Genomic DNA, 7,168 nt, shown 5'->3' on the forward strand with positions numbered 1-7,168 from the left:
TCGTGTTGGAACCAGAGGTGGAGTCCGAGTGTCTAGCTCAATCGCTCTGCACCGTCTTTCTTGAGGCACAGTATCTCACTGAACCTGGATGTCTCTGATTTGGTTAAATGGGCAGGCGAGCCCCAGGGGTCCTCATGTCCCTGCCTTCCCAGTGTTGAGAAAATGAGATCCTTCCTACACAACCAGCAGTTCTGCATGTGTTCTGGGGTTCAGACTCTGGTCCTCAGTGTTATTATGTACAGACCGAGTTATTGCTGCCCTTTTTGTGTGTGTATGTGTGTCCCCACGCGTTTCTCTGTGCAGCCCTGGCTATCCTGGAACTCGTTCTGTGGACCATGCTGATTCCAACCTCGGGGCTCCAACTGCCTCTGCCTCCCCAGTGCTGGGATGAGAGGCACATGATGCCAAGGTGCTGGCCTTAGCCCTGACCTGGTGTACTCTGGAACGGTCAACAGGGGCTTGGTCAGCAGCTAACCTGAAAATGCTGGCACCACGAAACCGGAGGCAACTCAGGTAAACACCACTAGAGAGCGCAATCTTTTCTCCAGGGAGTCACTGGGTGCTTACAGGGGAGAACAGGGGTCACTGGGGAGTCAGGATGGGTCTCAGAGCAGCCACAAGTTGGCGAAGAAGTCTGTATGAAGGGAGTAAGCCTGGAAGCTCCTTGGTCTAGGAACAGGTGCTCTGGAGAGAAAAAGAAGCCCTGGCAACTCATTGTCAGGAAACTGAGGTGGCAGAGGGGAGGAAGGTCATCTTCCCTCAGAACTCAACATCTTGATTCTGACCCGCTGGACAATGAGGTAACTAGAGGCTGGCATCAAGAATAAGATCTGCAGATTCCCGCCTTACCCCCACCCGACACCGAATCTCTTGGCGCCCAATTCCTTCACCTTTTAGCCTCCTCAAGTAAGTCTATAGCGGTGAGGGTGAGGCCAGATGCGCTGCTTAACCTGAAAGCGCCTAGCCTACCCTGCCACATCACGGAGGAGCGCGGGCTCCAAGGGTTGCAGGTGGCGGGAACTTGAGGGAGGCTACTAATACTTTTGACTGAGGTGGGGCAGAAAGGGATGACTGGGTTTACTGAGGAGAACCTGTGCTCTTTGAACTGTCACAGGATGACAGACACAAGGAGGTGACTACCAAGGAAGGAAAGAAGCTGTGCTCAGGTGCTATTGGTGAAACATGGAGAAGCATCTGGAAGGTTGGCCAGAGGTAATGGGACCTGTTTTCCTGACAGAAAAGACACTACTTCTTAAAGTTTTATTTTCATTTTACGTTCACTGGTGTTTTGCCTACATGTATTTGTGTGAGGGCATCAGAAACCCAGGAACTGCAGTTGTAGACAGTTGTGAGCCAACATATGGTTGCTGGGAACTGAACCCCGGTGTTCTAGAAGATCAGCCAGTGCTCTTAGCAGTTGAGCCACCTCTACAGCTCCCAGAGGGTCTTTTGTCTGAGAAAAACAGCTTGCTGAGGCCAAGCTTTCTCCTACCTATCTGCTGGTAGGACAGGGAGGGCATACATAGCATTTGTCCTGAGAAAAACAGCCCTCCGAGGAGGCGCTGGCTCCAAGCTATGTACCAATGGCTCTTACAGGGGTTCACCCGGGGTCAAAAGTACATTTTCAGTTGGAGAGGAAAATGGTGAGATGAGGAAAATGGAGGATGCAGGAAGATTCATAAATGTAAGTGGTCCACGACTCTAGAGAAGTGTAGAGTCTTTTATGATTATTTATGTCTTTGGTGTAGTTATTATTGGAGACAAGATATGCCCGGTTAGCCACTTCACGCTCTCCTGCCTCAGCCTTGATGGGCTGGTATTTGTGGCATGAAGCAGTCAAGCTGTCTTGGGGAGGTGATGGTATCGTGGTTTGATGAGGAGCAAGTGGTCATTGGTTTTGAAGGGGATCAACGGAATTCTTGAGATTAAAGCAGGGCTTGAGGGTAAATCCTAATGGACGGAGAATGGGGAATATATGGGTTCCTCTGAGCTAGTGACTAAGTTCATTCACTTCCATGTGGGTAGTGAATCAATACAGGACTTAAGGGAGGTGGGCAAGTGTTCACCCATGAACCAGGACAGTGTTTGGCTTTGCCAGGGCAGGGGATGGTGCAACAGAGCAGAGAGTTGTGGCTGATGAAGGAGATTCAGGGACACCTGTCTGTGCCTCACAGTGGGGTTGCTGTGAGTGAGGGAGTGAGCTGGTGACGGTGAGCAGGGACCCCAGGATCAGGGTGCACTGTTATGGGGCTTGGGAGAGCAGTGGTTAGGAGAAGGTGATGTTGCAGGGAATGCTTCCCGCGGTGAGCGGGAAGGAGGAGAGCAGGATTTTAGTCTCTGGAGATAGAGTTGTCTGGCGGTAGAGTAAGTACACTGGGGGTAGAAATTCCTGTGGCCACTCTGGTTGCCTCCTCCAACACTCCAACCATGGAATAAGAAACTTGAAGGCAGATAGGATCTATTTTCTCCTGGAATTCTGACTCCACCTGGTAGAGGGTATGGGACCAGCTGAGCAAAAGTAGGGGTGGGAGGACAAACTAGGTGTCAGAGAACCTGTAGTTTGCTCTGAACGTGTCACACCCATGAGAGAGTCAGAAGTAATTGGGGTGAAGCACATTCCTGCCTCTTCCATGCCTGCGAGTATCTTCCACACCTTCTCGTGAGTGTACTATCTGTAGGGGAAGGGACAGGCCTCCTGTATGTGTGACTAACATGAGTCCTTCCAACTCCTAAATTAGGTAACCTGGTAGAGCCTTGCCCACTTTGATTTCTGGGAAGAAGAACAGGGGACATGGAGAAAGAGTCTCCTGACCTGAGGCCCGAGAATACTGGCTGGTGCCCCCAACTCTCCTATGAGTGCCGAGCAGTGTTCAACCAGATCAGATGCCATGGGTGAGTGTCTCTGGCCAAGAGGCACGGTGTGGGAAGGGGTCTCAAATTGGGTACAGTAATCCCAAGGGCTTCCTTGTCACAATGAAGAGAAGAGAATCACCACCTGACCTTAGGCAAAGCTTCCTCGGGCCTTAACCTGTCCAAGGCATGGGTGCCCCATCAGGAGAAGGATCTCCTGTTTACAGAAAACAGAAACTTTGAGGGTGAAGTATTGAGAAGATTGACAGGAACACCAGTCCTCAGAAGGGAGGGGTGCTTTCAGCAGAGTATGGTGGGAAAGGAGGTTCTGACAAGCTCTGCATCGTGTCTTCCAGATGTGCAGTTGTATCTCCTTTAACAGCCTGAAGTCCTGCTTCCCACAGGTCCCCGACAGGTAAGGAAACCAAGTGGCTGCCTGGAGAGGCGCCAAGCCAGCAGTCACTGTCCAGACAGATTCAACTGTGCCCTGAACTCTGAGTCTACCATCAATCCTCTCTAGTACCTGCATCCAGGCTGGGGAAAGGCTTCAGTTCTCTTTGGGACTCGATAGTCCCAATTACAGGAAGGAAAAAGAAGCCAAAAATATGAGGCTGTGTGGTCCCCAAGGTTTGGAGAGCTATGCCTTTCTCCACAGCTTTCACCATCTTAAAACATTGCCATCCTTTCTGTCTTGGTGGTCAACAGCTTATCTTTAACAGGGTTGTCTGCCCTTGCAGGAAATGTTCCATGTGCCTCTGATGCTGTTGTGGCCCATATTTATCAATATGACCCGTACTCCGGTGACTTTGAACCCACAAATGACCCGATCTTTCCCAAGGGATCTCAGCTAGCCTATGATTATACCCTGCCTGTGAGTACAAAATAAGACCGTGGAGCCTGCTGCGGCTTATTGCCCTGTGCATCAAGCCTCATGCTTAGTGCCATAGAACTAGGAGCCAAAGAAAGAAGAAGGGACAGTAGGTAGAGAGGGACACATGGAAAGAGCAGGGTGAGGGATGGGGGAAGGAATGATGAGGTGAAGGAGGGGTGCTTTGAAGGAAATGAAAATGAAAGGGGAACAACAGAGTAGCATTGCAGCCTAACTTGCAAGCCGAACGAACAAGGCTAACTGAGGACCAGATCCTCAGAGTTTTGCTATTTCCTGATTGACACACTTGGCGAAGAATCTCTCTAAGGTGTGCACTCACGGTGGGCATATTTGTAAAATAGTCTGTCCAGGAGCACTAAAGTGGACAAGCACAATGCTGAAACCACATGGTTGCCTGTCAAATGCGTTGAGACTGTTGATTCAGGCAGAGGTGAATGGGCACGAGAGAAGGTTCTGTTGAAACCTGGAGGCACATTCGGGAGTGCCACAGAGACCCAGGGAACTGTTCCAGGACAGCAGAGAATGTGGCTGCCAGCCGTGCTCGGCATATCCTTTGTGACTCGTGGGCAGTGGGCAAAGTAGAGGCAAGAGCCAATGTTCTAAGAAGGCCATACTCACGTTTTCCTGGTGCTTTGCGCGCTCAAGCAGCAATCGGCGATCTTCGTTTTACCCAGGGAAAAGAGGTCACACTTGAGAGTATTGTCTTGAGTGGAAGGAGGTTGGAAGGAAAAGGGGGTGAATTAAGGAGAGGGTCCAGTCAGACCCCAAAGACCATTGTCATATATCCCACTGTCTGCAGATATTCACATCCCCGCAGCCCGGTCTCGCAGGGAACCCATCTCCACGTGAGTACTTGCAGTTGTGTTCATGGGGATTGTCTAAGCTCCTGGCTTCTCCTCTCCTCATTCTCAGGGTCTCTGATGTGACCCAGCGCCCTGACTGCTCCTCTTGTTCAGCCAGCACCAGTCCTGGCTGGTAAATGAGTAGTAACAAGGTCTCTAGAAGGGAAGGGAAGGACAGAGAAGAACCTCTTAGAGACGGGGGTTTGCTCGGAAGGAGTGGAGGCCGAAGGGTCTGTTATCTTGGGGGGATGGGATTGCCTTGGCAGAATGCATTCTCTTGCTCTATGCCTTTGCGGGTCTCCAACATCTCTTCCCAGACTCCTGGTACTGCTACCGAGGCTTCTGTCATCTGTGACCAGAGCAACAGGACGTCCAACCAGATCCCTGAAGTCTACATTCAGGACCCAGTCGTCTGCAACCAGGGCATCTGTTCTGCTGTGGAAGACAGGCAGAAGGTCAGGTATGCTGCCGAGGCTCTCCTGATTCTGCATAACTCCCCTCGGGCATTGCGAGAGACTTGCAGCACTCCAGGTTCCTGGCTTCTTGAATGAGGAACCTGGGCTGGAGAGGGTGGGGAAGCCGGATATTTGGGCTGGATATCCTGGTTATGCTGAGATCAGAGCAGTGACTGGAGTTGGTGGCTTCATGCACTTGGAGGCCAGCGTCTCCATCTGTTGTTCATTGTGATTGAGTAGTGGCAACCAGGGACTGCTCAGCCAATCTTCAGTTCTCAAATGTGTTGCTTAACAGCAGAGGGCCAGGACCCTGAAGTCAGGAAACTGCGAGGCTCTCAATTTGGCAAGGTCTTGTGGGAGGATTGACTGCACATGAAGTGGAAGGGCTAGGACTGGTTAAATTACTCCCAGCCCGTAGTAGTGCGGCAGCCTGCAGCAGACTGAGAAGGCTTGGGTGGATAAGCACGGGGCCTAAGTGTCTGGGACGGAGGGAGGCCTGCATGTCCATCCAAGAAAGAAATAGGGAAATTTCTCAAGAGTGGGTTGCTATGAAGTGAGCCTTTGTGCCTTCTCTGCCCATTTGTGCTTGCATCCTTCAAACTGTGAGGAAACCAGCACCAGCCTCCAACTAGGGGTCACCAGACAAGCAGTGTCTAACAATGTCTTTTAATTCACAGATTACCCAGTATCAGGTATCAAAAAACAGACAAAGGTAGAAATGGACAGGTGACATTGTAGCGGGAACAGTGTTTGAAAACACAGTGGTGGGTGTGGATGCCAGCAATGGTTAGAGGCCTGCAGAGTTTTGACTTTCAAGCTGGAAGCCCTGTACCATTGTGAGTAAAGGAATAATCGACCGGGAGCCATGGCAAGGTCTACCCTGGAGGGGTATTATTTCCAGACCTTGTATCCTGGGAGAGATAATGGAAAATATGTGCATATAACTGAGTCACACCATAACAACAGCAGCAGCATCAACAAACACCACAACAAACGACAACAAACCACCTAATTTGAAAATGGACTAGGGGGTAGGGGAGTGGTGGGCAGAGGCTGCGGTGAGGAGGTAGGGTGGGGAGGCACCATCTGGCTCGGGCTGGGCCCGCTGGGAGCATGAGCGAGCCATGGCAGCCTCGAGGGCAGCCTCAGTGGCCGACAGAGTGCTTGGGATGCCCTGTTTTTGCTGGACTTGTAAAGCAGACACCTGGATGGTGGATTAACCAGAAGACTCATCTGTGGGCAGCCTCGTAGCTGAGAACATTGGATGTTCACCCGAGTCCAGCGGCTCTGCTGCTCACATGGATACAGATGAATGAAGACCCATTTGGGAAGACACCTGGCCCGCTGTCCAGAGGTGATACAGGCCATACTGGAGTATCTGCAAACAGGATGAAGAAGAGGACATCTCACAAAGCATATCGGACCAGTGTGGGAAATCTGTGTCCCCTGCCCCGCGGAACATTGTAGGAGGAAGGATCCAGCACGGGTGGAGAGAGGGCAATGGCCCTGTCATGCATTGGAAGGGGACTGTCCTTTACCAAGTGCCTATGAATCCTTCCCTGTATCTTATAAAAAGGATGATGGAATTTTCTGTATCGATGGACTAGGACTTAATAAAGATGAACAAGTTCCTGCACTTGAAGTCCTTCCTGGTAGAGTTGCAACATGTCCGATGAGCGATGCACACTTAGCGGACACAATGATTGGAAAGCAGCGGAGCACATATTTGCAACAGAGCATGGCTCTAAAGATGAGTGGAGGGGGATGGTCTGGGCACGGGCACCTGTCATGAACACATGGTTTTGCATCACCTATGAGAAGGACGCTGTCTTGTACTTGTACCAGCTCCTAGATGATCACAAAGAAGGCGACCTCCGCATCATACCCGATTCCAGTGATTTGCCTCCAGCTGAAAGGGAGTCAGGAGAAGTTGTGGACAGCCTGGTAGGCAAGCAAGTGAAATATGCCAAAGAAGAAGGCTTGAAAAGACTCTCATGGTCATCCATCAAGTAGAGGCCAAGCCCTCTGTCTATTTCAGCAAGTTTGCTGACGACTTCCATATTTATGTCTGTGATTTGGTGAAAACAGCCTAGATGTCATCACAAACTCTGCCAAGTTTGTGGAACTATTAA

At 50.8% G+C, this 7,168-nt stretch overlaps 1 pseudogene; it reads left to right on the forward strand.

Moving 5' to 3' along the window:
- Positions 1-6,344: 6,344 nt before the first annotated feature.
- Spin1-ps2 (spindlin 1, pseudogene 2) lies at positions 6,345-7,168 on the forward strand (annotated as a pseudogene).

Source organism: Rattus norvegicus, chromosome X (genome assembly GCF_036323735.1).
Source record: "Rattus norvegicus strain BN/NHsdMcwi chromosome X, GRCr8, whole genome shotgun sequence".
Lineage (NCBI taxonomy): Eukaryota > Metazoa > Chordata > Mammalia > Rodentia > Muridae > Rattus > Rattus norvegicus.